At 44.9% G+C, this 8,441-nt stretch overlaps 1 non-coding gene across 1 annotated transcript; it reads left to right on the top strand.

Annotated features, from left to right (window-relative positions):
• Nucleotides 1-729: 729 nt before the first annotated feature.
• On the top strand, nt 730-801 carry trnag-ucc (transfer RNA glycine (anticodon UCC)). The gene has a single exon. It is a non-coding gene; the product is annotated as a tRNA-Gly (tRNA).
• The last annotated feature ends 7,640 nt before the right edge of the window (nt 802-8,441 follow it).

Raw genomic sequence — 8,441 nt, 5'->3', positions numbered from 1 at the left:
AGAGTTTATACAGCACTGAGATCAGGCTGTTCGGCCCATCATTCACATTCCAGTCTAACCGTCTGGACTCCCTCTCGAAAACTCTCCAATTACCCAGATCCCTGTCTGAATGAAGACTGTCTGTGTGGGGTTTGCACATTTTCCCGGGGTCTGCGTGGGATCCTTCTGGGTGCGTGGGTTTCCTCCCACAGTCCAATGATGTGCAGGTTATTGTGGGTTGGCCATGCTAAATTGTCCAGAGTATCCAGGGATGTGTAGGTGAGGTGGATTACCCATGGAAAATGCAGGGTTACAAGGATAGGGTAGCGGGGGTGAGTCTTGGTGGGTTACATGATGGTCCGAATGGCCGGTTTCCACACTGTAGGGATTCTATGATTCTATGCTCCTTCCCATCTGCCTCTATGGATGAGGGAGACAATCACCTGACCCAATATCCCCTTCGGTGGCTCAACGTTTGCTTTGTTTCCAACAAAGAACTGCAGGTGCTGCAGATCTGAGAGACAGCACAGAAATTGCTGGAGAAACTCAGCAGGTCTGGCAGCATCTGTGGGGAGGGAACCTTTCGGATCCAGGGATTATTCTTCAGAACTGAAGGCATCTGATTCTGGTGTTGTCAGACCTGCTGAGCTTCTCCAGCAATTTCTTGTTTGGATTTATGCCCCAATCCAGTTGGTGATGATCACGGCCTTGTTAAGTGTGTTTGGGAATGGGGAGGGAGCTGCTTGTAGGGTGATGGTGGTGTAGTGGGGAGCACAACTGCCTTCCAAGCAGTTGACCTGGGTTTGATTCCCGGCCATCGCAGTGCTGCGGTCTGTAAGTAGCTTTAAAAAGTAAACGCGCTAGAATGAACCAAGAAAATCGAATTTTACCTGCTGTGGTAAACCGGATCTGTCAGAGTGCTCCTGCTTTTCCTGGCGATGGTTCCTGTGAATTGCAGTGTGGAACCGGGCAGCATTGCTCGGCATCTCGGAAGCTTTCCTCTCTGCTGCTTCCCATTTCTTATTGAAATATTGGGTACAGCACAAGGATGGGTTTGTTTTGTTCGAAAAGTGAGAGACTGCTCCCGTCAGGAACCTGAAATAATTACAGAAGCCGCTGGAAACACTGAACAGTTCCAACAGCTTCTGTAGTGGTGGGGAGGGAGGGATAATGTGTCAAATCTACACAAAGATAAAATAAACTCCAGCCACAAAACAGAGTTCCTAAGTTTTACAAACATCCGCATAACATTTTTCTGAGCCATCAATTCCCCTTAAACCCTTCCAATGCAGAATAGCATCTTTCTGATTCTCACTTTGAGAGATGTCCCTCAGTGAGCTCCTCCACCATTCTTTCCATTTCACTGGGGACCCACTATCCACAGTCTCCAATCAAATGACCTGAACTCAGACACACAGAGATCTTAAAGAGTGACACAATGCAGATAGGAAGTTGATTTCATTTCTGTTTCTGAGTCCAATCTTCACTCAGTGAGACAGAGTCAGGTATTCAAGGCTCAAACAAGAGCTGGATTCTGCTTCTGGTGATTGTCTTCATTCAGTGAGAAGGAGGGCCATGGGCTGGAAGGAGCTCATCATTGTGCTTCGGGTTGTCTGCTCAGTCTGCAGCATTGCAGGCCGTGGGAGCAGGGCAGTGGGAAAGGTACCTCGTGTGGACTGCAATAGGACTTTCAACACATTGTTCCAGACCAGTAACAGAGCTCCAGGAATTCTGAATGAGGATCGGAAAAATGTATTGATTGAAGGAGGAGGATCAGGAAAACAGGATAAAGCTGATGAGATCAGCAGGATTTCTCAGTCTAACTCTGTGCCATACTTTATTTTCTGCTTCATAAATCTACAATCCGGAGTTCAACCCACTCAGAGCAATATAAGCTCATAAACAAATCATTCAGTCCAACACATCCATGCTGAACTGGTATCCGATGTAAATCTCATCCTATTTGTCAGAATTTGGCCCAAGTTCCTCTGAACCCTTTTTAATTCCTGCACCCACCCAGATACCTTTTAAATGTTGTAATTGTACCAGCCTCCACTACTTCCTCTGGCAGCTCATGCACACAGTTCCCTCTGCGTGAAAAATGTTCCCCTTAGGTCCCTCTTATGTTTCCCCTCTCAACTTTAACATATGCCATCTGCTTCTGGACTCCCCCACCACAGGGAAATCACTTTGCCTTTTTACCCTTTGAGGCCCTTCATGATTTTGTGAACCTCTATAAGGTTACCCCTCAGCCACTGACGCTCTAGGGATAATAACGTCACCCTATACAGTCTTAACCTCCAGCACAATCCCTCCAACCTTGGCAACATCCTTGTAAATCTTTTCTGAACCCTTTAAAGTTTCACAACACCCTTCTTAGCGGAGGGAGTCCAGAATTGCACTATATACCAAAAGTCGCCGAACCAATACTGCAACATGACCTCCCAACTCATTTACACAATTAACTGAGCAATAAAGACAAAAATGACAAACGCTTTCTTCACTATCCTATCGAAATGTTAGTCCACTTTCAACGATCTATGAAGCTGTACTCCAGATCTATTTGTTTAGCAACATCCCTCGTACCTTGTCCATTCAGTGTATAAATCCTGCTCTCTTTTGCCTTAACAAAATGCAGCACCTCACATTTATCTAAATTAATCTCAATCTGCCATCCCTCGGTCCATTGGCCCATCTGATCAAGATCCCGTTGTCCTCTGAGGTAACCATCTTCACTGTCCTCGACACCTCCAATTTTACTGTCACCTGCAAACTTACTAACCATTCGTCCGATGGTCACATCCAAATCATTTATATAAATGACAAAACAACAGTTGACCCAGCACCGATCCTTGGGGCACACCGCTGGTCACAGGCCTCCAGTCTGAAAAGCAAGCCTCCCAACCACCCTCTGTCTTCTACCTTCGAGCCAGTTCTCTACCCAAATTGTAATTCTACTGCCCCAACATACAAGTTTGACAATATGACACCAGTCTCAAAAGTACAACAAGATTCTATTCCTGATGACAGGCGGGTCAGTTCCCCCCCGGTGCTGTTTACACTTGGAATATACCTGGAGCAGAGCAACACAAACCCAACTGGAGAGGGTGTCTCTGTATAAGGAGAGTCAGTGTGAAGTTAACATTCAACAAATGTGATGAAATAAAATCAAAGATAAATGAAGGTAAGGCCCTCCAATCTGTTTCACAATTTATTACAGAAGAGGGCTGGATAAAAACTGAAGCTATTGTAATAAATGGCTCAAGCTCACCATGGAGAATTAATGTGCTCAGACTGAAAAATGCAGAGTCATCATAAATTACTGCAACTTGCAAACAGCAAAATTAAAATCCAATTTGCTTTTTCACTGCAAGGATGAATATTTTAATCATATTGTTCTCTATATATGAACGATACAGACGGTCATTTATTATCGAGGAATAAAAGACAATCAATATTTTCTTTGACATCGAACTTGGATTTGGAGAAGATACTGTGGATGATACCAGCCAACAGGATTGTTTGTACAGACAGGCGAATAATAATGTCACCAGGAAATAGCAGAAGGTTGTGGAGGGAAATGAACAGACTGAAGCCCGCGTGATTGGAGTTTGGTATAAAATGCTAAAGAGAGACAAACCCGACCAAACTACAGAGTGTGAAATGTGAACATGGATAGAGTTACCTTGGTGTTCAAGTGCACAGGTCTTTTACTGTGACAAGATCTGCTGAAGGAGGAAATAGAAAACATGTGGGATCTTAAGCATCACAAATGACCCATTGAGGAAGGAGAAAGAAAATACATAAAGGGAAACCCCTGGTGTTCCTGGGGATCTGAAATCTAACCTCAGCAGGTCAGGCAGCATCTGTGAGAAGGGACCCAGAACCCATTTCTCCCACAGCAGTCTGCAAGGCACCAAGGGAGCTCCCTGATCTGATTGGCTCTGTGCTAATTAACACTGCACACAGATATTAATCCAGTGGGTCAGCTTCTTAGTTAAACAGTGAGTTCCTGAGAGTGACGAGGCAGACCCTTGTATGTTGTTCACACCGACATGGTCAGTGAAATGGTATCCTGCCTGTCCCATTGCAAACTCATCTTCAGCTCTGACCATATTTCCTGAAACCCAGCATGGGGAGGAACACTGCCTCCTGGTCTTAGGTTCTTTGCTGTAGGAAAAAGGGTCACTTCCTGTGATCTCCATCTGATAACGACATTGCTTTTAGTTTCTCTCACTTGATTAGCTTTCTATTCCTTCTGGTTTCGTGGTCTAGTCACTCTTACCAAAGCTGAGGCTCCTGCTAAATGATAGAATCGGGCTAGGACATCAGTAAGTGGAAGAATTAGTACAGGGGTATGAGTAAATGGGAGATTTGGTGGGAATCAATAAATGGGAGATTCAGTGCAGAGCGCCATTACATTGGAAAACTGCTATGAGAGAATTGAAGCAGAGCATGTCTAAATTGGGGAATGTGGCAGAAAACCAATAAGAAGAATTGTTGTTGCAAGCATCAGTTAACTGGACATTCAGTTCAGTGCACCATCAAATGAAAAAAATGCAGGTTGCCAATAATTGGAGAATTCATGCAGGTGCCATTAAATTCGAAGTGGGAGAACGGGGGCAGGAGAACACTCAATGGGAGAGTTGGTGCAGTTCCAGAATTTGTGCAGGATAGGGAAACGGGGGAAATAACCATAAATAGAGTCATACAATCATAGAGATTTACAACACAGAAAAAGATCTTTCGGTCTAACTTGTCCATGCCACAATTTAAGAATTCTGGCAGCACTCCACTATGTTGAACCATTGCAAGGAACAACGTAACGGGAGAATTGGGCAAGGTCTTATCAAAATGTAATTGTACAAGCCTCCACTACTTCCTCTGGCAGCTAATGCACACAGTGCCCTCTGCATGAAAAATGTTCCTCTTAGGTCCCTTTTATGTTTCCCCTCTCAACGTTAACATGTACCATCTGCTTCAGGACTCCCCCACCACAGGGAAATCACCTTGCCTTTTTACCCTATTGAGGACCTTCATGGAAGAATTGGTGCAGTGTAACACTAAATGGGAGAATCCGGGCAGGACAATACTTGATGGGAGATTTAGAGTAGGGCACCCAAAAAGCATTCGACGTTCTCAGTCAATATGATGATTGTGCAAGGCAGCAATGTGAGGAGAACTGGTTCAGGACTTCAGTAATTGGGGAAAGTGGTGCTCAGCAACACGGAATTGGAGAATTGGTGTGGGGTATCAGTAAATGAGAGACCTGGTGCAGGGTGCTGATAACTTCGAGAATTGGAGCAAATGGGAGAACACGGGCAGTGAATCAGTAAATAGGACAAATGTTGCAAAGGATTAATGGTCTAGAATCAATGCAGTGCACCACGAAATGGGGGAGTTGGTGCTGTTCACCACTAAAGGGAAGATATGTGTAGGATCAGTAATTAGGAGATTTGATGCAGGGATCGCCAAGATTAGAGAATTCTGGCAGCTGGTTACTAAATGAGAGAATTGTTGCAGAGAAATACTGAATGGGAGACTTGGTGCACAGTGGAGCTAAATTAGAGAGTGGGTGCATGGCAACAGTAAATGGGAGAATTAGAGTTGCGCACCCTTAAATGGTAGAATCGGGCTCGGGCATCAGTAAATGGAAGAATTAGTACAGGGATATGAGTAAATGGGAGATTTGGGGGAAACAATAAATGGGAGATTGGTGCACGGTGCCATTACATTGGAAAAGTGGTGTGAATGTCAATATATTAGAAAATTCAAGCAAAGCATTTTGAAATTGCGGAATAGGGTCCAGGGAATCAATAAAAAGAAGAAATGTTGCAAGCATCGGTAAATTGGAGATTCAGTTCAGTGCATCACTAAATGATAAAAAAAAATCAGCAGGTCACCCGTACGTGGAAGGTGTGTATCAGGGAACAGGTAAATGGAAGGAATTGATGTAGGACAACAATAATTGGAGAATTCATGCAGGTGCCATTAAATTCTAAGTGGGAGGACTGGGGCAGGATAACCTCAATGGGTGAATTGGTGCAATTCCCGAATTAGTACAGGATTGATAAATGGGAGAATTGGTGCAGGGAAGCGGAGCAGTAATTACAGCCTCAGAGATGTACAGCACGGAAAGAGACCCTTCGATCCAACTTGTCCACACCTAATTCTAAGAATCCTGGCAGCTCTCCACGAAATTGGAGAATCATTGGAAGGAACTACAAAATGGAAACAATTGGGAAAGGACTTATCGAAATGTGAGAATTTGCAACAGGGCATCAGACACTGGGTGAATTAGTGCAGTTCAGCACTAAATGGGTGCGTTATGCTGTGTTGCACTAAATGGGAGAATTGGGGCAGGACAATATCTTTTGGGAGACTTAGTGTATGGAACCCCGAAATTGGGCGAGGGCATCAGTCAGCATGGGGATTGGAGTGAGGCAACACTGAGTGGGCTTCAGTAATTGAGGGGAATGGTGCTAACCAACACTGAATTGGAGAATTGGTGCGGGCCATCTGTAAATGAGAGACCTGGAGCACAGTGGAGCTAAATTAGAGAATTGGTGCATGGCATAAGTAAATGTGAGAATTAGAGTAGCGCACCCTTAAATGGTAGAATCGGGCTCGGGCATCAGTTGCTGTGGTGAAACGGTGGGCAATCACGGTGTGAAACGTTGTTCTAGCTCTCTGGTTTCCTTCATTCCTGTCCTGGTCAGGGAGGCTGGGGATTGGTCGTCTCCATCAGATGGAGGAAACAGCGCATTGTTGACCCAATTTAAACAAGAATGGAATTGGTCATCTTCACTTCTCATGGTTCATTTTTGTTCTGTTTTGTTGTATGTTACTTGAGCACTTTCTGGGACTTGACAATGCATTAAAGCTCCAGTATGTTTAGAAGCACGGTTTGGAATTGTCTTGCTGCAGTACATGACATAGACGAATCACACTCCCTCAAAGTCAGCATGTCAGTGTGTCTGGCAATGGTTCCACCTTTTCTGTTCCACGCTAAGAGCTGTCAGTTTTTGGATTCGCTGGAGTGCTGAGGGGGTAACACAATTTGTGTGATATTTTTCTTCAGGCCAAACTCCACCCGCCAGGAAAAATAGCCAAACGCTCTAATTGAGTAACAAACAGCACGCGTTTTTAGCAAATGGTCTGTTCAAGCTGGTGTCAGCTTCTGGAGCATCTCAGAGTTGCCAAGCACGGAAACAGACACTGCTATCTAACTTCCCACTGCTAAACAGATAACCGAAATTAATCTAACCAATATTTGCCAAAATTTGTCCCTTATCTCTCCGAACCCTTTCAGATGCCTTTGAAATGTTGTGAGCGCATCAGTCTCTGACACTAAATATGGCAATTCATTCTGGACACACGGAAATGTCTGTGTTCAAAACAAGTGTCCCTCACATCCCCTTTAAATATTACTGTTCTCACAATAAACCAATGTTATCTCGCTTTGAACTCATGTGCCTTGTGAAAAATTACTCCCTGACTCTTTTCTCTGTCCGTCTGCCTCATGTCTTTATAAAATTCTGTAAGGCCATTCCTCAGCCCTGAAGCTCCAGGGAAAACTGTCGAAGCCAATTCAGCTTCGTGCTATTGTCCAAACAGTGTAAACCTTGGAAACCCTTTCAAATACTTTCGAAATTGCACCACGTTCGTTCCTGAACGCGCGATCTGTTCGTGCCTGAAGTGAAGCGACGCTGAAACACGAGTAATGAGAATTTTGACAATCACGTCCTGTAAGACAGCGTGGCCGTGTGATCTACGGCTTTGGCTTTACGTTTCAATCACTATCGAGTCGCAGGTTCGAATCCCACCCCTACCAGGGTCACTGCTGTTTTGATGCAGGCACATGAACGTTGAAGGCCCTGTACCTTTTAGTTGTTGTGTTTGCAGCTGCCCAGGCCTCTGATCCAGACTGACTCTGAAAACAGTGTGAGTCCTTGCAGTCGGACCCTCCTCAACCTCTCTGCTTTCGGATATCTGCATGGCCAGTTTCTGTGTCTCAAATAGTCAGTACATTTGTCTGAAAGTTCGGTGGTTCGAGCCCTCCCTTCGCACTGAGCCTCAATTATTTCAGTTCAAGCATTGAGACCAACCATGTCCCGAAACTGCAACCACGAGAAACCACCCGAGTCTGCAGCTGGATGTGGCCCCAATCTCTCCAAGGCCCCGCTGCCAACAGAAAGCGGCTACTGCAGCTTCAATCAGCGGCTTCCTGCTCAGCCCTGGGACACAGCACATGGAAAATCCTTCCCCAGGAACGGCTCTTCCCGTGTGAAAGGGACAACCATTCCACTTTAAATTGGACACGGCTTCAGAGGATTGTTCCTGTTCTTGGAACGTTTCATAAACAAAACTCCTGTCTCGCAAATAAGAAGTGGGAAAAGTTGTTGGCAGGAAGAATAGAGAAAGTGTTGACTGTGAGGACTCTGTCAGAACAACCGACATTT

Source organism: Chiloscyllium punctatum, chromosome 23 (assembly GCF_047496795.1).
Source record: "Chiloscyllium punctatum isolate Juve2018m chromosome 23, sChiPun1.3, whole genome shotgun sequence".
Taxonomy (NCBI): domain Eukaryota; kingdom Metazoa; phylum Chordata; class Chondrichthyes; order Orectolobiformes; family Hemiscylliidae; genus Chiloscyllium; species Chiloscyllium punctatum.
This window is presented reverse-complemented; position numbering and strand designations above follow the sequence as displayed.